The sequence below is a fragment of the Sus scrofa genome, chromosome 5, assembly GCF_054392235.1.
Source record: "Sus scrofa isolate SSC_HxYL_T2T_F1_AM1 chromosome 5, Sscrofa_HxYL_maternal_Yorkshire_Landrace_v2.0, whole genome shotgun sequence".
Lineage (NCBI taxonomy): Eukaryota > Metazoa > Chordata > Mammalia > Artiodactyla > Suidae > Sus > Sus scrofa.
This window is the reverse complement of record NC_139387.1, coordinates 29510684-29535937: the sequence shown is the minus strand read 5'-3', so window position 1 is coordinate 29535937 and position 25254 is coordinate 29510684. Positions and strand designations below refer to the sequence as shown.

The window sequence follows — 25254 nt, the reverse complement described above, 5'->3', positions numbered from 1 at the left end:
TGAGGTTGTGGGTTTGATCCCTGGCCTCACTCAGTGGGTTAAGGATCTGTCATTGCTGTGAGCTGTGGTGTAGGTCGCAGACATGGCTCAGATCCTGCGTTGCTGTGGCTGTGGTGTAGGCCAGCACCTGTAGCTCTGATTGGACCCTAGCCTGGGAACCTCCATAAGTCATGGGTGTGGCCCTAAATAAAAAGCAAGCAAAACAAAACAAAACAAACCCCAATGGGTCAATGAGGAAATCAAGAAGGAAATTAAAAAATACCTCAAGACATAACAACCCTTCAAAATCTATGTGATGCTGCAAAAGCAGTTCTTAGAGGGAAATTCATAGCGATATAGGCCTTCCTCAAAGAAGAAAAATCTCAGATTGACAACTTAACCCCTCACCTAAATGAATTAGAAAAAGAAGAAAAAATGGACCCCAAAGTCAGCAGAAGGAGGGAAATCATAAAGATCAGAGAGGAAATCAATAAAATAGAGATTCAGGAGTTCCCATCGTGGCGCAGTGGTTAACGAATCCGACTAGGAACCATGAGGTTGCGGGTTCGGTTCCTGCGCTTGCTCAGTGGGTTAACAATCTGGCGTTGCCGTGACCTGTGGTGTAGGTTGCAGACGCGGCTTGGATCCCGCATTGCTGTGGCTCTGGCGTAGGCCAGAGACTACAGCTCGGATTCGACCCCTAGCCTGGGAACCTCCATATGCCGCAGGAGCGGCCCAAGAAATAGCAAAAAAGTTAAAAAAAAATTAAAAAAATAAAATAAAATAGAGATTCAAAAAACAATAGAAAAAATAAATAAAACCAAGAGCTGTTTCTTTGAAAAGGTAAGCAAAATTGACACACCTGGCCAGACTCACCAAGAAGAGGAGAGAAAAAAACCCAAATAAAATAAGAAATGAAAAAGGAGAAATCACAATGGATACTGCAGAAATACAGAAAACCATAAGAGAATATTATGAACAATTAGATGCCTACAAATTCGACAACCCAGAAGAAATGGACAAATTTCTAGAGACTTACAGCCCGCCAAAAATGAATCAAGAAGAAATAGAATGGAATACCACTCAGCCATAAAAAAGAACAAAATAATGCCATCTACAGCAACCTGGATGGAACTAGAGACTCTCATACTAAGTGAAGTAAGTCAGAAAGAGAAAGGCAAATACCATATAGTATCACTTATATCTGGAATCTAATACATGGCACAAATGAACCTTTCTACAGAAAAGAAAATCATGGACATGGAGAACTGACTTGTGGTTGCCAAGGGGGAGGGGGAGGGAGTGGGAGGGAATGGGAATTTGGGGTTAGTAGATGTAAACTGTTGACTCTGGAATGGATAAGCAATGAGATCCTGCTGAATAGCACTGGGAACTATATCTAGTCACTTATGATGGAGCATGATAATGTGAGAAAAAGCATGTATATATGTATGTGTAACTGGGTCACCTTACTGTACAGTAGAAAATTGATAAACACTGTAAACCAGCTATAATGGAAAAAAATAAAAACCAGTATAAAAAAAAGAAAATAGAAAAAAAAATTTCAGAATTATTTTAGAAAGAATGGTGATGGACACTCTTAAAGGAGAAAATCAAACTGCTAATCTCAGAGAATTAAAACAAACCTAACAACTACAGAGTGATCATGCAAGGGAAATGAGTTCGCACCATGTCATAAATGTATTATTGCTGCCTACATTTATTGCCACTTCCCCAGAGAAAATTATTTGTAAATAATTTTATGGAAGTCCCAATCACTTCAGACTTCATAAAGTGACGTGCTTTATGCACTGATATAGCAAGTGGCATGTATTTTGAGTAGTTTTAAAATCCAGCACATGTTTTATAATTTTTAGATTTCCTCTTCTGTGACAACCAATACAGTTCCAGAAAGAGGGTATTCATTTAGTCTAGGTCCCACAGTGAAGATGAAGTGGAACATAGCCTAAGCCAACCGAAGGCAGATGTGCATTTAGAAATAAGTATTTGTTGTTGCTCATCTTTGATATTTTAGCTTGCTATCCAATATAGAGCAATCTAGCCTCTTCTGATACAGAGGTGTGACAGCAATTAGTATAAAATATGAAATGTAAATATAGTTTTAAAAATTATATACTTATCAGAGATGTCTACTAAAATAGATCAAGTTCCATAAAAGAAAATGAGGGTGTCTTTTCAAATAATAATAACATTTATGTTGCAAATTTTTAGTAAGTATTGCTAAAGTACTTGAGGCTGGCTGAAACCTATTATTCTAAGAACTATCAATGCAACTCTTACAAGCATGCACTACTTAATTAATGAACCATTTACTGTGGCACAATTCAATGATTGGTTCACCACTGTTTGGTATGGATTACCAAAACTGTGAATAAATCAAGGCTAGAAATACCACAGATAAAACATACATTTTTGTTGATTTCCATCAAATATCTGATCTTTACAAACAGGAACACCTGAATAAGAGTCCTAGTTCTGCACTTGGTTATCAGTTGTATAATATTGTGGAACTTATTTCATTATATACCTCATTTTCCTCAACAAACCCAATTTATCCCATAGTAGCTGTGGTAATTGTAAGCTTTTGGCATTGTGCTAGGTTCTGAATAATCAATAGTAAATAAATCAAACTCTTGTCTTGACCTCACAGGGCTTAGTTTGTAGTAGAATGGACAGAAAACAAGTAAATAAATAAATAATTTAAAAACTGTATAAAGTCATAGCAAGTGATAAACAGAGAGTGACAGAGAGATCCTGTTTAGATGAGTTGTCAGAGTAGGTGTTTTTGAGATGCCTTTTAAGTTAAGACCTGAAGAGAGAGGAGCATGGAAAGAAAGTGGAGGACTATTCTTTCAGGAAGACACAACTTTTAAGAGGCTCCAAGAAAGAAGAGTTCTTAGGAAAAGGAAAAAGGCCCAGATGGCCTATGTATAGAAAAATATAGTATGATATCTTAGAGGTAGTTAAAATCCTCGTAATCTACGACAAGGAACTTAATTTTAGTCTAATGGTGATAGATGCCTTTGAAAGGTGCTTTGCAGGGGAAATGATATTACTAGACTCATGTTTTTTTAAAAAATCTACTTTAAATAACCTCTGGAAGAGTTTGAAGAGGGGAAGAGGTGCATTGGCTAGTCTTTACCACATTTTAAGTCACACAATCTCAGTGGCAAACCATTTATTTTTTTACTAATTAATAGATGTGTGCCTTATGTTGAGTCATATTTACTCCACATATCATTCTTGTGTCCTGTGTGTGGAGGCATCAGGTATGTCAGAGGGACATGTATTTTGCAAGGTGGAGAACAGGAGCTCCCAGAGAAATAAATATGAACAAGTGATTTTGCTTAAGGTGGAGGCTTGTAGTTTATACCAGATCATTTCAAGTTTTTTAAAAACTACTTTGAGTAACCTCTGGAAGAGTTTGAAGAGGGGAAGAGGTGCACTGGCTAGTCTTTATCACATTTTAAGGCACGCACACAATCTCAGTGGCAAACCATGCATTTTTTTTTTTTTTTTGTCTTTTTGCTATTTCTTAGGCCGCTCCCGCGGCATATGGAGGTTCCCAGGCTAGGGGTCAAATTGGAGCTGTAGCTACCAGCCTATGCCAGAGCCACAGCAACGCGGGATCCGAGCCGTGTCTGCAAACTACACCACAGCTCACAGCAATGCTAGATTCTCAACCTACTGAGCGAGGCCAGGGATAGAACCCACAACCTCATGGTTCCTAGTCAGATTCATCAACCACTGAGCTACAACGAGAACTCCCTGGTTTTGTTTTTAAAGGATGTATGACAGATGATAATAGAGCAAACTACACCACAGGTCACGGCAACGCCGGATCGTTAACCCACCGAGCAAGGGCAGGGACCGAACCCGCAACCTCATGGTTCCTAGTCGGATTCGTTAACCACTGCGCCATGATGGGAACTCCCAAACCATGCATTTTTAACTCACTAATAGATCTGTGTCAGCTGGACAGCTGGAATGGCTCTGGCACTTCCTACTATATTCCATTATCCAAATAACATCACATGGACAAGGCCATGTGTGTGGAAATTCACATGTGGTGTGGGAAAATACATTCTCTCCATAGAGAAAATGGATAGGAGAGGAGGCTGGGCTTATCTAGATGAGGTTAACGTTTGTTCCTTAAGAGTATTTATTGGATAAAAAGTCGAACTCCACAAAAGAGCAAAAAATGGACAGTAACAAACGTACCATAATAGTTCAAGTTAGAGGTGATAACGGTAAAAATAAGTATATTTACAAACAAAGCTATCTTATATTTAGTAACTTACTATACTCCAGGCAATATTTATGTACTTTACTTTTATTAATTCATCTAAGTCTCAAAACTACCTCTGATTAGATTTGAAAATTGATACTCAGAGAGGCTAAGTGGTTTTTCCAATATTATAGCTTGTAAGTAGAAGAGCTAAAATTTAAAGGCAGGCAGTCTCTGCAGAACTTGAAATCTTAACAACTGACTAGGGATATTGCAAAAATTAAATAAGTGAAGTATATAAAGTGGTTAATAGAGTGCCTACCATAGAGTAAACGCTAAATAAATGTTATCATTACCAGTATTTAGGAAAGGAGAACGATGATTTGAAAAGTATAATCTCTGATCTCAGTGGATATTCAGATTTAAATGAAACAAGATCATATCCTATGGAGCATAGTTAAAACAAAAGACTCCTATAATCTTTTTTTTTTTTTTTCTTTGTCTTTTTAGGGCTGTACCCACAGCACATGGAGAATCCCAGGCTTGGGGTCAAATCAGAGCTGGAGCCAGTAGCCTATGCCACAGCCACAGAAATGCAGGATCTGAGCCATGTCTGTGGCCTATATCACAGCTCATGGCAATGCTAGATCCCCAACCCATTGAACGAGACCTGGGATGGAACCTGCATCCTCATGGATAATAGTCAGGTTCGTTAACTGCTGACACAGAATGTGAACTCCCAAGACTCCTCTAATCTTGATCAAACAAGTGTATTAATTCTATGTTAGAAATGAAAACTTGAAGTTTATATAGCTTATTTAATGTGCTAGAGTCATATAGCTAAGCGTCAGACCTCGGATTTAACTACTTTAACCTGAATTCAAGTCCAGGATTCTTTCTCTAACTCCATGCTGGGCAATGTTGTTTCAACATTGGCAGATAGTCACAAAAGATGACAGAATAAAAAGCACAGACCCACACAAACTTAATTATTCACACTTATCTCTCTATCATACTAAGAAACTCTGAAGATTCAATATACTGTAAAAGTGTATATATGGGATATAATAGTGTTGGATTTTTTTTTTTTTTGATTACTTAGTATGTCATCAAGCAAGGAGGCTGCACTAGAAAACGGATATGTAGTGATGAGAACGATCCCAACAGTATACTGGGATATGGAAGATACCTTTTCCTGTCCCCGCACTTGCCTTTCTTTCCTTAAATGATGGCTCTCGGGTTTCTTGGAATTTTCCAGGTAGAAAGTCCTGGTGTGTTACCAAGGTAGATGATTTATGACTTTTACTTCTTGAGGATAGATCTTCTCAGTTGATATGGTAGTGACTATCATGGCACTAGAAGTCTGACAGATTTTAAGCTATTTAAAAGTAGCACCTATATTTGGTCTTGTTCCATTTCTAGAAGAATGCCAGGCCCAGAAATGTTCTCAATAAATAATTCTTAAATGAATAAACTCAGGAATGAATGAAACCATAGGTTCTCCATCTATAGAGGTAAGATCTGTTGATATGAAAGGAGGCTATGGGTGAATGCTTTGGATACAAAGATGTGGTGTGCATGGATAGAAAGCAGAGTGGTGTAGCTGAAGGTGCCCAGCTTTGATACATCAAAGGGTCTCAAGAAGGTGCTTTCCTGCTTGTAACCCAGGTAAGAAATTTCTAATTTTTTAACTGACCTGCATACTGCAGATCAGTTCTTACCTTGATGCATCCTTGGGATACCCAGAGCATACAGTAGAAATCATTCTGTTCACGATTTAGCTCTTACAAATAATGATCAACTGGGGGAGTTTTGATATCACTGTGTTCATGGAAGTTGTGAGAAATAGTGGAGTGAAAGCTATGGTTGCTAGAAATAATGACGTCCTCCTTTCAAAGGTAGAGAAAGTTATTAAAGTAAAATTCGCATATGGTGAATTTAAAATACCTGTTGTTCTTAATGTAAGACCTAACACAGAAATACATGGTTTTCATATATTGCTGATCCTTTTAAGTTGGCACTTGGTCACTTGGGGCTGACACACCTAGAATGACAGGACACACTGACCACGGGCACACTGTTGGTATTACAGTCAGATATCAGGCACTTCCCCATTCACACACTCAACCTGGGTAATTTTATGGGTCTTGGCAATAGCAGGAGCAGACCCTGAATTTACAAGACCCTGGGATAATATGCTTTTGGACTCCTCTTTGAGAAAAATAAAACTAAATCATGAATATAATAGAAAGAAAAGCAATTGTGGAAAATTATTATAAATATCTTACCATTTTATAGACACATCTGAGTATATATACACATTGTCAGAGTCCTTTCCAGGGCCACACTAAAGTTCCTTCCCAGGAGAACATGAGGTTTAAGTTTCATTTGCTCATAGTAAACCCATTTCTCTCAGTAAAGGATGTACATCAACAGTGTTCAACCAAACTCTTCTATTCCTGGGATGAGATAAGAAGTTCCACTAATTAGAACAGAATTTGAATCCTACAAATCTGACCAATTTTCCTGAGGTTGAAAAGAATTTTCAAGTGGATATATATTGACTACATAGGCTGTCTAATTAAGAGAAGAGCTTGGGAGGATGTAAGAAAAGGTGAAAATTTAAGCCTTTCTCAAAATATGTTTTATAAACCATGTACTTGAACAAACAAGAGTCATGACATTTGAGCAGTTTTGTAAAGCTATATTCCTGCTACTAATACAAGATTCCTTCTTTAAAAACACTCTGAGTAATTTTAGAAGTTATTGATTTGTCTATTGTCAATAAACCATACAACTCCAGAATTCAGAGTCATGCAGAGTCATTTGCATTGAGAGTTAGTAAAGATGTAATTGCTTTTACTTCTTGTGTCACATTATCAAATATTGCTCTTCATATTTGGCATCCTCTCTCTTCTCTCCTCTATACCCTAGATGTCTCAGGAGGATAAATGTATATTTTACATTGATTTTGATCAAATGGCTTTTGCTCTGGGTAGTATTAGATGGCTAGGTCATTGCAGCAATTATACAGCAGTATTCCCTGAGCGGACCTTTCATCTACTTGTAATATAAAATCAATAATGCCTAAACAAGGACTGAGATGGCATTTTAATGTTTTCCAGAGAGCATTTAGACATATGAGCTGCCTCAGAAGTGGTTTCAAGATCCATTTTGAAAATGGGGGCAAAAAAAAATGTTCTCTATGCCTTGTTTGTATACTGAAATTATACCTTTCCAGGTAAAGAAACAAATTTATCTAATTGTATGGTTTACAGCCTATGCTAATAAACTTCTAGCAAACTACTGTTTGTATTTGCTATTATAAATGGAAGACATGGCACAAATTTTGCAAAACAATATTCTTTACACAGAGAAATACATAATTAAAAATGCAAATTGTTCCACCACTAATTTTGAAATCTATTTCACTGAGATACAGTAAACTAATAGCATATTTATTAGTTTTGCATCACACAAAGTTCAAAATGTGGATTTTATTCAGTGACAACTTTTATACCATCCTAGCTACAAGGATATTTATAAACCTGAATTATTCTCTGCTATGTATTATAAAGAATCAGGTTATATATGAGATAAAAGGTTTTAATTTATTATTTCGTACAACAACAAAAAAAACCTGAGGAAATCATTTCCTTTGCTGTTTTCCTAATTACTTAAAGATAAATATTTTTAACAGAAAGCTCTTGAGACAACTTTCATTTCATCAGAACTATAGACCATTAGACATTAGTGATGAACGTATGCACCAGTTTCATCACAGGTTAGCAAATGTCCTGTACTATACACAGGAACCTGGAATGACGCCTAGGAAGTAAACTCGAAATAAGCTCAGAAGATATTTCAAGCTAGTGACCTTTCACTGAGTAGGGTTAAACTGACAAATGCTGTAAAAGGTACAGAATTCCTCTGAGAAGCCCATCATTTCAGTCTGTGCAATCAAATGACCCAATTAATTCTTTGACTCATGCAATATTTACAGATGCTATGTAAGCAGGTCAGCTTGTTAAACTAACTTACCTCTGTCAAGCACATCATTACATCACAGGCCAGTGAATAGATATAAATCAGCCACCTATTGCTCTAAGGAATTACTGAATCAACTAAACCCCTGGCATATCCCAAAGAAGTCGTTTATCTCTTTTCATAAAGAAATACTGTATGAAGTTTACTGCAATCCTCTACCATTGCCATACCACTCTATTTATGAAACTTAGAATGAATTACCTAAGTCCCTAATTACTTAAATTCCTAAAGCTGCTCAAAATCACCATTATTGATTCTTTCATACTATAAGGAGCCATCATATTATTAATGTTTGTTCACATTTGAATTTTCTGTCTATGTAGAGTAGAGATCAATGATTAAGACCTTCCAGACCTATAAGTTAGAAAATCTTGAACATGATATGGTAAAACTAAAAATGTCATTTTTAAGCTTTTAGTATTTCCAAAATACCTTATTATAATCTCAGCCAATAATTTAGGTAGTGAGAATATTTGTATCTGCATTATACATAATGGGTAACCTGAATTAATATTTTCATTATAAACCATCAAGTTAATTAGCATCTATCTACTATAAATCTTATTTTATAACCATCAAACTCTGATAAGTAATCTGGCTAAGGTTATACAATGAAGTTGATTTTTAGGCCTTTATTTCCCTGCCCAATCAGAAACATGACAACTTTGTAACTGAAAGTTTTTAGAACTGTCTTTTTAAAATTACCTTAGAAAACAGTTATTAAGATATCCCTTCATCCATCCATCCATCAACATTTATCCATTTACCATGTATTGATCATGCATTATAACTGATATGCTGGAATAAATTAATATATGTGTTCTTCCTTCTCCTTATTGCCTCTTTGTATGTATCTGTCTTACGGTCTTTGCAGGGTACTCTTAGTTAATCAGAAATGTAGATGTAATACTGTGCTTGATACAGGTACCCTAATTTTTGATAGACTTCAAAAAATATTCTAGAGCATAATAAAGTTCACATGTTGGAATTCATCTAATAAGCATGTAAAGAAATATTTCTAGGAAAACTAAGGGTAAGAGGAGACAAAAGCTAATTTAAAGATAGTAATTGAAGGGTCGTCATGTTAGAATGAACTTCAGCAGGGCTCAAAAACTTAATCAGAAGCTCTCAGTGTTACATAAGGGAAAAATGTGACTCAGTAAAAGATTAAAGGTTCAAAACTTTAATTATATAGAAATTTTTAAAATTTTATAAATGTTTGACTCAAGTTATTTCAAATTAAATTCAAATTTAATAATATTTAGAAGTGAGCCCAAACTCCCCAAATTTGAAAGAGACTGATGAAACTCTGCCTAGAAACCTACAGATAGTAAACATTCCCTACTTATGGAACTTATTCTATGCACACTAATGTTTCTACACTATTAAATGGTGTTATGCCATAAGTAGTTGCAATGTATGTAAAGGATATGTAGTTTTCAAGAAATACATTTTTCATTCTCTGTGCTCTTTTGAGTATGGCAAACTTCGAAAATGTTAGCAATGAACTTGCTGACTTGCAGGTGTATGACACACTACTTTCAACTTCAGAGTAATATTATATGTCATCAATTACTACACTATACATGGCACTTTGAAAGCTAGAAGCAGCAATGCATGGAGTACATATCAAAATACATTGGAATAAAAAGAATCCTGGAGTAACACTGCAAAAGGCATAGAATTTAATCTAGATATTAATGCATTCTTATCATCATTCAATTTGTCCTTCTAAAGACCAGTTCTAGCCATAAGGGATTTGAAGTAATAAGGTAACACAAAACTACTGGGAGAAGAGAGCTGGATCACATAAATCAGACAAAATCTAGTCAGTTTTCTCATGTAAAGATGAAGATGCTGGATAACATACTTGAAAAAGAGGGTAACCACAAATCAAAAACAAACAATGCATTCAGAAAAACCAAGAGGACATAAGCATAAAACAAAAGAAAGTCATCAAACCATAAAAATAAAAAGAAAGTAACAAAGGAGAAACTGGAAAACAAAGTTTAAAATAGCAATAAATACATATCTATCAATAATTACCTTAAATGTCAATGGACTGAATGCTCAAAGAGACCTAGAGGGACAGACTGGATTGAAAAAAAAAAAAAAGAGCCTACAATTTGATGCCTACAAGTGACTCACCATAGGGGAGAGGACACATATAAACTGGAAGTGAAGAGGTGGATAAAGATATTTCTTGTGAATGGAAATGACAGGAAAGCAGGAGTCACAATACTCATATTAGACAAAAAAGACTTAAAAGCAAAGGCCATAAAGAAAGATAAGGACACTAATGATAAAAGGATTAATTCAACAAGAGGATTCTACACATGTCAACATATGTGTCCCTAATATAGGGGTACCTAAATACATAAAATGAATACTAACAGATATAAAAGGAGAAATGGAGGGGAATACAATAATGGTAGGAAATTTAATATCCCACTCACATCAATAGAGAGATTCTCTAGGTAGAAAAACAATAAGGCAACAGAGATCCTAAATGACACAATAGAACACTTAGACTTAGTTGATACTTTCAGGACATTGCGTCCCCCCAAAAAGAATATACACTATTTTCAGGTACACATGGAATGTTCTTTAGGATTGACCAGACTGGGGTACAAAACTAACTTCAACAAATTTAAGAGTACAGAACCTTACAAATCTCTGGGATGCAGCAAAAGCATTTCTTAGAGGAAGGTTCACAGTGATACAGGCCTTCCTAAAAAAATAAAATAAAATAAAATAAAAAACAAGAAAAATCTCAAACAACCTAAACTACCACCTAAAAGAATTATAAAAAAGAGTAACAAACAGAACCTAAAGTCAGCAGAATGAAGGAAATCATAAAGCCCAGAGAGGAAATCAATTAAATAGAGATTTTAAAAAAATAGGAAAAAATCAATAAAACCAAGAGCGGTACTTTGAAACAGTAAACAAAACTGAGAAACCTGTGGCCAGAGTCACCAACAAGAAGAGAAAGAGAACCCAAATATAGAAAATAAAAATGAAAAAGGAGAAATCTCAACTGATACTGCAGAAATATGGAAAACCATAAGAGAATACTATGAACAATTATATACTAACAATTTGAAACCTAGAAGAAACAGACGACGTTCTAGAAACATACAGCCCACCAAAACTGAATCAAGAAAAGTAGATAATTTAAACAGACTGATCATTAGAAATGAAATTGAATATATAATTTTTTTAAAAAAACTCACTACAAATAAAACTCCAGGAATAGATGGCTTCATAGGCAAATTCTACCAAACATACAAAGAAGAACTTATACCATCCTTCTTAAACATTTTTGAAAGACTGAAGAAGGAACACTGCCAAAGACATTCTATGAAGCCAACATCATCCTAATACCAAAACCAGACAAAGATACTACCAAAAAATAAAATTATAGACCAATATCTTTGATGAATATAAATGCCAAAATTCTCAACATAATTTTAGCAAATGAAATCCAACAACACACAAAAAAGGTCATACACCTCAACCAAGTGAAATTCATCAGAAGTTCACAAAGATGGTTCAACATACACAAATCAGTGTCATTTACCATTAATAAGAGAAAAGTAAAAAAAAAAAAAAAAAATGACCATCTCAACAGATGCAGAAAAAGCATTTGACAAAATCCAACATCCATTCGTGCGAAAAACCCTTACCAAAGTGGGTATAGAGGGAACATATCTCAACATAATAAAAGCCATTATGAAAAACCCATAGCCATTATAATACTCAACAAAGAAAAGCTAAAAGCCTTCCCACTAAAATTGAGAACAAGACAAGGATGGCCACTCTCACCACTTCTATTCAACATGGTATTGGAAGTCCTAAACACAGCAGTCAGACAAACAAAAGAAAGAAAAAATCCACACTGGAAGAGAAGAGGTAAAATTGTGACCATATGCAAATGACATGATACAATGTATAGAAAACCTTAAGGACTCTACCAAAAAACTACTTGATCTGATCAATGAATTCAGCAAAGTAGCAGGATACATTAATATTCAGAAATTGGTTACATATCTTTTAAATAAATACCTTTTAAAATCACACCCCAAATAATTAAATACCTAGGAATAAAACTGACCAAGGAAATGAAAGACTTACATAGTGAGAACTATAAAACATTAATCAATGAAATTAAAGAGGATTCAAAGAAATGGAAAGATATTCCATGCTCCTGGATTGGAAGAATTAATATCGTTAAAGTGTCTTTTTAAAATATTAAAAAGCATTAATATCATACTACCAAAAATAATCTACACATTTAATGTGATCCCCATGAAATTACCCATGACATTTTTCAGAGAACTAAACAATCCAAAAATTTATATTGAACCATAAAAAACCCAAAATTGTCACCATGCTGTATAGTAGAAAATTGATAGAACACTGTAAACCAGGTACAATGGAAAAAAATAAAAATCATTACATATATATATATATAAAGGCCCCAAATTGCCAAAGCAATCCTGACAGGAAAAAAAAAAAAAAAGCAAGAGGCATAACTCTCCCAGACTTCAGTCAATATTACAAAGTTACAGTAATCAAGATAGTGGGATACTGGTACAAAGACAGATATACAGATCAAGGTAACAGAACACAGAGCCCAGAAATAAACACAGACAACTACAGTCAATGAATCTTCAACAAAGGAGGCAAGAAGGTAAAATGGTAAAAAGAAAGTTTCTTCAGCAAGTGATGTTGGGACAACTGAATGGCTAAAAGTAAATCAGTGAATCTAGAACATACCCTCATACTATGCATAAATTCCAAATGGCTTTAAGACTTAAGCATAAGATAGGGCCCCGTAAAACTCCTAGAAGAGGGCTAGGAACAATATCTGACATGAACTCTACAAGTATTTTATTAGATGAGTCTCCAAAGGCAATAGAAATAAAAACAAAAATAGGAATTTACACTGTGCCACAATGGAATCAGCAGTGTCTCTGGAGCACTGAGATGCAGGTTTAATCCCTGGCCCAGCAGTGTGTTAAGGATCTGGCATTGCTGCAGCTGTGACACAGGTTGCAACTATAGCTGATCTCTGGCCTGGGAATTCCATATGCCATGGGGAAGTCAAAAAGGAAAGGAAAGGAAAGATAAGAAAAAAGAAAAGAAAAAAAAAGAAAAGAAAAGGGAATATAATAAAACTTACACGTTTTTGCACAGTAACAGAAACCATAAAAAAAAGAAAAAAAAAAAAAACACAACCTATGGAATAGGAGAAAATAGTTGCGAATGATGCAACCAACAAGGGCTTAATCTCCAAAATACACAAACAACTCATATAATTCAAAAGCAAAAAAACAACCCAATCAAAAAATAGGCAGAATATCTAAACATACATTTCTTCAAACACACACAGATGGCCAGTGGACACATGAAAAGATGCTCAAGATCACTAATTATTAGAGAAATGCAAATCAAAACCATAATGAGGTACCATCTCACACCAGTAAGAATGGTCATCATTAATAAGTCTGCAAATAACAAATGCTGCAGAGGGTGTGGAGACAAGGGAACCCTCCTGCACTGTTGGTAGGACTGTAGATTGGTACAACCACTACGGAATACAGTATGGAGGTACTGCAGAAAACTAAATATAGAACTACTGTATGATCCAGCAATCCCATTCCTGGGCATATATCTGGACAAAACTATAATTCAAAGAGATACATGCACCCCTATTGTTTCATTATAGCACTATTTACTATAGCTAAGACATGGAAACAACCAAAACATCCACTGATTGATGAATGGCTTAAGATGTGGTATGTATGTGTGAGTGTTTATATATATGTAATGGAATACTATCCTGCCATAAGAAAGAATGAAATAATGTCATTTGCAACAACATAGATGCAACTAGAGATTATCATACTAAGTGATGTAAGGCAGAAAGAGAAAGTGATAACTAGGGAACATTTGTCCCTAGTTATCACTTAAATGTGGAATCTAAAATAAGGCACAAATGAACCTAACTACAACACAGAAATAGACTCACAGACATAGAAAACACATCTGTGGTTTCCAAGGGGGAGGATGTGGGAAGGACTGGGAGTTTGGGGTAAGTAGATGCAAACTGTTATGTTTAGAATGGACAGACAATAAGGTCTGACTGTATAGCAGAGGGAGGTATATCTAGTTTCTTAGGATAGACCATGACAGAAGATAAGAAAAATTATATCTATATGACTGGGTTACTTTTCTGTATGGCAGAATTTGGCACAACATTGTAAATCAAGTAAACTTCTACATAAAAAAGATGAGGATTCTCATAAAGTCATCCTTATATGCGGCATCACACAAAGGGGATGGAGTCCACATGTCCTTCGAAGGTAGGATGCACATAACTGGTACAAAATAATTTTTTTTCCTGATGAAATGCATGGATGAGTTGAACCAAAGACCAGATCTGGTTGATCACTGAACTGTAGGGTTTCCTAAGCAATTCCTTTCTGATCCGGAAACTGCAATTCTTGGCCAGATTAAGCTCTAACTATCAGTCAGAAAAGACACAGGCAGGAACTGTTGGCCTCTTTTACATTCTTATCAAGGTTTTATAATCTTTTGTCTTCTGAAGATGCTCTAGGAAGGACTTAGAGCATTTAAGAGAAAATAAAGCAAGTTTCTGTATCTTGTTTATAAAGATCCATATGGCTATAATTCCATCGAAACACCAAAATTACATCAAGAATGTTGTTTAGGGATCAAACACGCTAACAGTCTTAAAAGTATTAGAATATCATGAAATGCTTTCTAAAGAATGTTTACAGATAGTGAAATTATGATTTTGATTACGCTGAGCAGGAAATTGTTCCTCCTTGTGCAGTGTTTGATTGGAATGTCAAATAGAAAAATATGAGAATGCATCATGTGGCCACAAAATAATGACAAGATATTTAATATAGTACAAATTATAAAGAAAGTAGTGTATTATAAATAGCCTTCCTCATGTGGTACTATTTGTTCTATCCATGTGAAATGTGGCCCTTAGAGATCTTACAGTTTGGAGGATATAGAACAAAATGAGAGAGACTGATTGAATTTTTGGTACATCCAGGAAATGCCAACAGAGATCTGGCCTGGCTCTGTTCTTCCTGGATTTCTGATATATATCATTTCTAGATTGATAGATGACCATGATACACTTTGCTTCTAGGATATAAATGAATAAATTTATGTTACTGGCTAGCAGTTTTTGGATGCATTCTTCAGGATTTATCAGATTTAGCTACAAGTGTAAGTATAGAAACAGAGTTAAGAGCTATAAAACCCCTTGTATATATCTAATGCCATTTTCTCTAAATTTTTTTTCTTGATAGCTTTCCCTTTTGTCCACTCCCTAAGAATACTACTATCATTTCTACTTTCACTCAATTCATGTGAATTATGACTATGGTGCTTAATTATCTTCTGGTATGATATTCTTTCCTGCATCTCCTAATACTTGAAATCCCTTGAGTGTGGGTGACAGGCAACATATCTTTCTCTAATGTGTACTTTGAAGTGATGTTTTATGGACATCTTGCACATTTACTGAAGAATGTGAAAGGTGAGCAGTTGTACAACCTGATATTATCTAAATGCTGCATGGAATATATTACCTGATAATACAACCATAACTCCAAATATCTAAATAAAGTATAAACATTTTGATTAAAAACTGAGATATTTAGCTACATATAGCTGAGAAGGCATATTTTATATATTCAAACTATAAATTTTATGTATGGTTTTCAAATTCCTGTTCCCACATCTGTTGGGATGGACATTTAAAAAAAAAGGAAAAACAAACAAACAAAAAGAATGGAAGTTCCCATGTGGTGCATCAGGTTAAGAATTTGGCATTGCTGTAGCTGTGGCAGAGGTTGCAAATCTAGCATGGGTTTGATCCCTAGCCCAGGAAATTCTACATGCCACAGGTGCAGCCAAAAACAAAAACATCTTGTGATGTTACTAAACTCACTGGATATGAAGGGAGCAGGTCATAAAAGTGGTAAAGAGAGTGATATGATATAGGCAAGACTCAGCTCATCTCTGCTAAATCTGAAGATGAAGGAGAAAGGTTATGACCCAAAGAAGGCATATTCTTTAGAAGCTGGAAAAGGTAAGGAAATAAATCCTTCCCAGATCCCACAGAAAAGAAGAAGCCCTGGAAACACTTTGATTTGCTCCCAGTAAGATCTATGTCAGACTTCTACTCATAGAAATATAAAAAATAACAAACTGTGTTGTTTAAGCACAAAGTTGTGGTAATTACTTACAGAGGCCATAAAAAACTGGTACACAAGTCAAAGGACTAACCGGGAATCTGAGAAGTGACAGATAAGTACCTACAAGGAGCAAGAGAACTGAAGTATTAGTTGACCAGGGTAGATGCCACTGGACAACACAGAAGCAAGTAAAAGATTCAGCTATGTTTTTTAAAAACAAATTACTAAAGGCTGAGTTTGGGATAAAATGAGAATTTGCAGCCCGAGGGTGCTTTTGACATAAAGGGATGTATACCCTCTTATAGGCTTTTCCTCCACAAACTTTACAGGCAGTCATATGGAAGACCAAGAAGAATATTGATAAACTTGTTTTGTACTACTAGGTATGGGAGAGAAAAAGCTGCCATGCTGAAATTCTGCCAAAACCTAATTTTCCTATTTCTATTTGAAAGGAAAATTTTAATCTGTAGGAGGAAGATCAAGGAAACTTGCCACCTTAAAACACTGGTAGAAACCTCTTGGAACTATATGCTGTTTTCAAGTAACTTATTTCAAATAGAAAGATATAAGATACATAAAAGATATTATATATATATATATACACACACACACACCTGAATTAAAAGTAAAAAATGAGAAATATATGGTATACAAACAAAATAAAAACAGAATGGATATACAAAATTAAGATGGAGGAGTTCCCATCGTGGCACAGTGGTTAACGAATCCAACTAGGAACCATGAGGTTGCGGGTTCGGTCCCTGCCCTTGCTCAGTGGGTTAACGATCCGGCGTTGCCTTGAGCTGTGGTGTAGGTTGCAGACACGGCTCGGATCCAGTGTTGCTGTGGCTCTGGCATAGGCCTGTGGCTGCAGCTCCGATTGAACCCCTAGCCTGGGAACCTCCATATGCTGCGAGAGTGGCCCAAGAAATAGCAAAAAAAAAAAAAAAAAAAAAAAAGACAAAATTAAGATGGAGATTTCAGAACAAGGAATATAACAGAGAAAAAGAGATGTTAATAATGATAAACAAAAATTCTGCAAGCATACATGGCAACCATAAATGTCTACACACCCAAAAATACAGCCAAAAAACAAGTGAGGCAAATCTCACAGTTCTGAAAGAAAAAAGCAGACACATTCACAATTACAGCTGTAGGATTCTACAATGGGAATAATTGATAGAACCAGCATAAAGAAAATCAATAAGGATGTAGGTGATCTGAACAACACTATTCATAACATAACCTATTTTACAGTCATAGAAAACTCAGCTAAAGAATGTCCACCAGGGCAAATGCACATTCACCAAAATAGAACAAAAATAAATCTTAACGCACTTAATAGTAAAAAAAAAAAAAATCAACTATGTTCTCAGATCATAGAATTAAACTAAGAACAAGTATTGGAAATGAGTCTGGGCAATTAGCACAAACATTTAGATATACATAAATACTCTTTAAATAACACCTAAATAAATGAGGGAGCTATAAATAAATTAAAAATACTTTTGTATTCCTTTTCTAATATTTCATTGTTAGTATACAGAAATGCAACTGATTTCCGACTGTTAATCTTGTACCCTGCAACTTTGCTGAATTTGTTGATCAGTTTGTGTAGTTTTTGTGTGGAGTCCTTACAGTTTTCTGTATTTAGTATCATGACATCTGTATACAGTGACAGCTTTACCTCTTCTCTTCCAATTTGGATACCTTTTATTTCTTTTGTTTGTCTGATTGCTGCGGCTAGGATTTCCAATACTATGTTTGAATAAAAGTGGTGAGAGTGAGCATCCTTTTTTGTTCCAGATTTTAGTGGGAAGGCTTTCAGATTCTCTCCATTGAGTATTATATTTGCTGTGGGTTTGTCATAAGTGGCTTTGATTATATTAAAGTATGTTCCCTCTAGACCCACTTTGGTAAAAGTTTTTATCATGAATGGATGTTGGACTCTGTCAAATGCTTTTTCTGCGTTTATTGAGATGATCATGTGGTTTTGGACTTTTCTTTTGTTAATGTGGTATATGACAGATTGATTTGCTTATGTTGAACTCTTCTTGTGAACCTGAGATAAATCCCACTTGGTCATGTTATATGATCTTTTTTATATGTTGTTGGATTCAGATGGCTAAAATTTTGTTGGGAATTTTTGTGTGCATATTCATCAAAGATATTGGCCTATCATTTTCTTTTTTGGTAGTATCTTGGTCTGGTTTTGGTAAAGGGTGATAGTGGCTTCACAGAATGTCTTTGGGAGTGTTCCTTCTTCTTCAACCTTTTGGAAAGTTTAAGGAGGATGAGTATAAGTTCCTCTTTGTATGTTTGGTAGAATTTGCTTGGGAAGCCATCTGGTCCTGGACTTTTGTTTGTAGGGAGTGTTTTTATGACATAGTCAATTTCATTTCTAGTGATCCATCAGTTCAGTTGATCTATTTCTTCTTGATTCAGTTTTGGTGGGCTGTAAGTCTCTAGAAATTTGTCCATTTCTTCTGGGTTGTCGAATTTGTAGGCATCTAATTGTTCATAATATTCTCTTATGGTTTTCTGTATTTCTGCAGTATCCATTGTGATTTCTCCTTTTTCATTTCTTATTTTATTTGGGTTTTTTTCCTCTTCTCGGTGAGTCTGGCCAGGTGTGTCAATTTTGCTTACCTTTTCAAAGAAACAGCTCCTGGTTTTATTGATTTTTTTTCTTTTTCTCTTTTTGGGGGTGGGGTGGGGCACACCCGTGGCATTTGGAGGTTCCCAGTCTAGGGGACGAATCAGAGCTACAGCTGCCAGCCTATGCCAGAGCCACAGCAATGTCAGATCCAAGCTGCATCTGTGACCTACACCACAGCTCATGGCAACGCCGGATCCTTTACCCACTGAGTAAGGCCAGGGATGGAACCGACAACCTCATGGTTCGTAGTCAGATTCGTTTCTGCTGAACCATGACAGTGACTCATGTTTTTGAACCTCTACTTTATTATTTATTTATTTATTTTTTTTTCTAGGGACACATCCATGGCACATGGAGGTTCCCAGGCTAGGGGTCTAATTGGAGCTGTAGCCTCCAGCCTAGGCCAGAGCTACAGCAATGCCAGATCCGAGCCACGTCTGCGACCTATACCACAGCTCATGGCAATGCCGGATCCTTAACCCGCTGAGCGAGGCCAGGGATCAAAGCCACAACCTCATGGTTCCTGGTTGGATTTGTTAACCACTGAGCCAGGAGGGAACTCCAGAATCTCTATTTTATTGATTTCATGTCTGATTTTTATGATTTCCCTCCTTCTCCTGACTTTAGCTTCCTGTTCTTCTTTTTCTAATTCACTTAGGTGGTGGGTTAAGTGTCAATTTGAGATTTTTTTCTTTTTTGAGGAAGGCCTGTATTGCTATGAACTTCTCTCTCAGCACTGCTTTTGTGACATCCCATAAAATCTGAATGGTTGTGTCTTCATTATCATTTGTCTCAAGGTACTTTTTAATTTCCTTTTTAATTTCCTCATTGACCCATTTGTTTTTTAGTGGCGTGTCATTTAGTCTCCATGTAGTTATTTTTTCTCAATTTTTTTTCTTGCAGTTGATTTTTAGTTTCATTCCATTGTGGTCAGTTAAGATACTTGGAATAATTTCTGTACTCTTAAATTTGCTGAGGTTAGTTTTATGCCCCGTTATGTCGTCAATCCTTGAGAATGTTCTATGTGCACTTGAGAAGAATGTAGATTCTGATTCTTTTGGATGTATGTCCTAAAAATGTCAGTTAAGTCTAACTTTTCTACTGTGTCATTTAGGATCTCTGTTGCCTTATTGATGCAAAATGAAAATAAAATATTTCAAAATTGTTGTACGCAGCTGGAATATTTAGAGGGAAACTTAGAACACTGCATGTTTTGTTAAAAAAAAAAAAAAGGATAGATTTGTTACCATAGGGAGTACCTTAAAAAAAAATACAAAGAAAAAATAAACCAAAAAAACTGCCAAAATACATAAAACAATAACATATAATACAGAAATTAATGAAATTTAGAACAAACAACAATAAAAAAAAACAATGAAAACAATTTTTTTTTTTTTTTTTTTTTTGGCTGTGCCTGCAGCATGTGGAAGTTCCTAGGTCAAGGACTGAACTGGAGCCATAGCAGCAACCTGAGGTGCCACAGTAACAACATCAAATCCATAACTCATTGAGCCATATGGGAACTCCAAAAGATTTTTTTAAGTGAAAACAATTCATCTTTGACAAGATGAATAAAATTGACATAGCCACACTGATCAAGATAAAATAGACACATGGAGTTCCCATCATGGTGCAGTGGAAAAAAATCTGACTAGGAACCATGAGGTTGTGGGTTTGATCCCTGGCCTTGCTCAGTGGGTTAAGGATCCAGCATTGCCATGGGCTGTGGTGTAGGTCACAGATGCAGCTTGGATCTGGAAATTGCTATGGCTCTGGTGTAGGCTGGCAGCTGTAGCTCCAATTGGACCCCTAGCCTGGGAACCTCCATATGCTGCAGGTGTAGCCCTGAAAAGACAAAAGACAAAAGACAAAAAAAAAAAAAAAAGATAAAACAAGACACAAATTGCCAATAGTGGAATAAAAGTGAGGATATCACTACAGTCCCCACAGAAATTAAAAGAAAAAGGAATATCACTACCAACTCTATCTCCATAAATTTCAGAAATTACATAAAATTCTGTAATTCTTTGAAACACATGACTTTCCAAAAACTAACTCAAAGAAGTAAATAACCAGAAAGTAAATTAAAAGTGATTTAATTTTAATATAATTATTTGTATGAGGGCCATACAATCTCTCTGCAACTACTCATCTCTGACACTGCAGCATGAAAGCAGCCATAGGAAGGTCTACATGAAAATCCAATGAAATCTATTACTCTAAGTAATAAGTGAGTTTAGCAAGGCCACAGTCCTACAAAATAAACATACAAAGGTCCATGAACAGGTAGACTGTCCAAGATGGCAGAGTAGGAAGATCCTAGGCTCACCCCCTCCCTTGGGCACACCAAAATTATAACTATTTACAGAGTAATTATCAATGAGAATTTTGGAAGACTAGCTCTTCTACAACTATAGACATAAAGAAGGAACCATAATGAGATGATAGAAGGGGTGCACATGCATAACCAGATTCCAAAACCAGGCAAATAAAAGGGGGAAGATGAGAGAGAGAAAAGAAAGAGTGAAGGAAAGAGGAAGAGAGGAAGGGAAGGGAAGGAAGGGAGGGAGGAAGAAAGGATAGGAATAAAAACTAGAGGTCAGTATCAGACATGAACATAGATTTAAAAATCCTGAACAAAATATTAGCAAACAAAATTCATTAATACAGTAAAAGGATCATATACCATTATCAAGTGTGATTTTTCCCAGAGATGCCTGAATGATTTGATATACATGGTATGTATACATTTTAAATGCATTTTCCTAAGTGAAAGGAACCTGCCTAAAGTGTTCCATTTTGCACAATTTCGTTTATATGGCATTCTAATAAGACACAACTACAAGGATGGAAAATACATCAATCATTACTAAGAGTTATGGAGGAGAGAGTGGGTTACTACAAAGGGGCCATATATAAATGAATATGTAAGATAATACTGTGGCAGTTGATCCATGACTATGTATTCATTAAAGCCCATAAAAATGTATACCACACTAGATGACTTCTTTTGTCAGACAATAAAAATAATAAACCAGGATATCAGGGGAAATCAGGATATGATCAAGACTATGAAAAATGAATTAACTGTGATATAAATGTATGACATGACTGAAGGAGATTAGGAAAATGAAATTGACCAAAATCATTGTTGAACAGTGTTTTGTCTAGATACTATAAGGTTAAAGACAAACAGTATATTCTAGCATGTAATTATGTTTCTCAAAAAGCTATAATTTAGTGATTCTGAAAGTAATTTACATGTATATTATGGTTGGACAAATGAGTGAACAGGTGGTGAATAATGAGAGCCAAGATTCCCACTTTCCCGCTCTCGAAGAAAGAAGTTATTGTACAAGTAAGGAGGAATGCACCATGTAGTATTGGATTAGAGCTGGAGAGAAAACTATGAACTAATATTTAGTTATAGATAAAAACAGAAATGCATATAGATATGTATTTAGAAATGAGTTAACATACTTCCTGTGCTTGCTTTAATACATATCCACAAAATCTTTGATATACTTCCCTCTAAGAGATGTGTTTAATTTGTGTCCCCTTGTATATGGGCTGGAGTTAGTAACTCATTTCCAGAGAACAGAAAATAGAAAGGGAAAATAGTTAACTTTTCATTGGAGAAACTGGACAGACATCACTTTAACCAAATAATCAACTTTAACATCAAGTGTAATAACTCATGTTGATATGATGTACTCCTTGATATGATGTGATGAAAAGGGCACTTCCCTTCTATGATATTGTACCCCTAAACTCATAACTAAGTCCAATCATGTGAAAATATTAGACAAACTCAAATTTAACCCTAGTCTTTAAAAGTAATATGAAATACAAGCAAAGACTGGGCTGTCCCAAATTGGGGAAAAAAATGGTACAAATAAAGAAAATGCCCTCTAGAAGAGAAAAAAAATGAGTGGAAGACAGATGCAATTTTTAAAAAGTCTGAACTGAGTTAATAATATTGTATCAGGAGTTCTGACTATGGTGTAGTGGGTTAAGCATCCAGTGTTGCTGCAGCTGTAGCATAGGTCGCAGCTGCAGCTCAGATTTCATCCCTGGCCCAGGAACTTCCATGTGCTTCACATGCATTCACAAAAAGGAAAAATATAAAATAAAACAACATTATATTAATATTAATGTATCACTTTTGATAGAAGCACAATTGTTATGTAAGACAACAAGAGGAAGCTAGGTAAAAGGTATACACGAAACCTGTGTACTATCTTTACAACTCTACTGTAAATTTAATATTATTTCACAATAAAATTTTAGAAGAAAAAGGAGAAGATGATTTCAATAGTCCATAATGAAATTCATGTGTAAAGAGAAAGAGTAGTATCAAAATAACAAAACCAAAACAATAAATGCCTGTCCTTCCTAGGCAGTTACAAGTATCATCTCCTCACACTGCTAAACTACCTATTGCCACAGTAATAGCAAACATGCAGAGGATTTTAATTTAGTACGGAAAAAAAAAACTAATATTGTATAAAAAAAAGTTTTGTCAGTGTCATCAGACTATTTGGTTAATAGATTTGACAAGGTCAATTCATTTATATGCATGTGATCATCACCTCTTTAAACATTGAGAAAAAAGTAAGATTAGATCACTGACACACACACAAAATGTGTTGGCCTGTTTTCACAGTTAAATGCTAAACTTATTAAAATAGAGTAGATAGAGAAGACAATAATTATGATCTGAGGCAGTAATTTTGAGTTTATGTGGTACTCAAAAGGTAATTTCAAAAAAATACCTTATTTAATTTATAAAATATTTTACTGAATAGTTTAAAACTGGGCCACAAATACTGGTATTGAAACAAAGGAAAAATTTTAAATGCTTTATGTGAGGAGTTTGAAAGGGTTGGAAATAGCTAAGCTCAGACACATGACAATGCTTTAGCATATCAGAGTTTATAAATACAAGTGGGAGAATGATTTTACTGAATTTTCACTGAAAATATATAAATTATGTGTATAACTTAATTTTCTTCAGCAATTAAATAATGACCTTTTAAAATTAATCATGACCCACTTTTTTTAAAACTATGGACTTTTAATTTTTTTTCTTACTTTTTTTCTTTAATTTTTTTTTCTAACTAAATTACATGTAAAAGGATTACATATTAATTTTTGAAATACAGATATCTTGAGCTGACGGTTATTAAAGTAATTTATTTCATATTAAAGATAAATTTAAAAGATTATAATGTTAAATTTAAGATTAAAGTAAGTATAAAACTATGAATACATACCCAGTGTTTATTTAGTGACAAAAATAAATCAGTTTGTTTCAGAGAATGGAATCTCTCTTACCATGATAACTGAATCAGTATTAATGACTTGAAGATCCAGTATGAATATTGTTATAGGTTGAATTGTGTCCTCTCAAATTTAACATGTTGAAATCCCACCTCAGAACATGATCTTATTTGGAGATAGCGTCACTGCAGATGTAATTAGTTAAGATGAGGTCATAGTGGAGCAGGGTGCACCTCTAATCCATTACGAGTGATGTCCATATAAAAAGGGGGAAGTTGGAAACAGACATGTTTATAGGAAGAATGTCATGTATCTGAGGTGATACTTCTACAAGTCAAAGAATGCCAAAGATTGCCAGCAAACCACCAAAATCTAAAAGAGAGGCATGGAAAAGATTCTCATAGCTGTCAGAAGGCAGCAATGCTGTTGATACTTGATCTCCTCTAGAATCCAGAAATAAGGGACAGTACCTTTCTGTCATTTAAGTTACCCAATTAGTGGAGTCTATTACAGAAGCCCTAGTAAATACCTAGTAAATACCGTTATTTTCAGCCTTGCACTGTTTCTGAGCCAAGGCTGATCACAGCACAAAACAGATTACGACAATATCATCAGAAATTTTTTTTTTTCTTTTTTAGGGCCATACCTGCAGTATATGGAATTTCCCAGGCTGGGGGTCGAATTGGAGTTGCAGCTGCCAGCCTACACCACGGCCACAACGACACAATACCTGAGCCACAACTCTGACATACCCCACAGCTCATGGTAATGCTGGATCCTTAACCCACTGA

The 25254-nt window shown here is 35.2% G+C and overlaps 1 long non-coding RNA gene across 3 annotated transcripts in view; it reads right to left on the bottom strand.

Moving 5' to 3' along the window:
* The window catches only part of LOC102167263 (uncharacterized), a 384081-nt gene that overhangs the window by 158034 nt on the left and 200793 nt on the right, over nt 1-25254 (bottom strand). Inside the window, exon 3 of one of the 3 annotated variants that reach the window (XR_014803462.1) lies at nt 16573-16641. The exons of the other annotated variants lie outside the window; for them this stretch is intronic. This is a non-coding gene — a long non-coding RNA (uncharacterized LOC102167263). The remainder of the gene's footprint in view (nt 1-16572; nt 16642-25254) is intronic. 3 annotated transcript variants of the gene reach the window in all.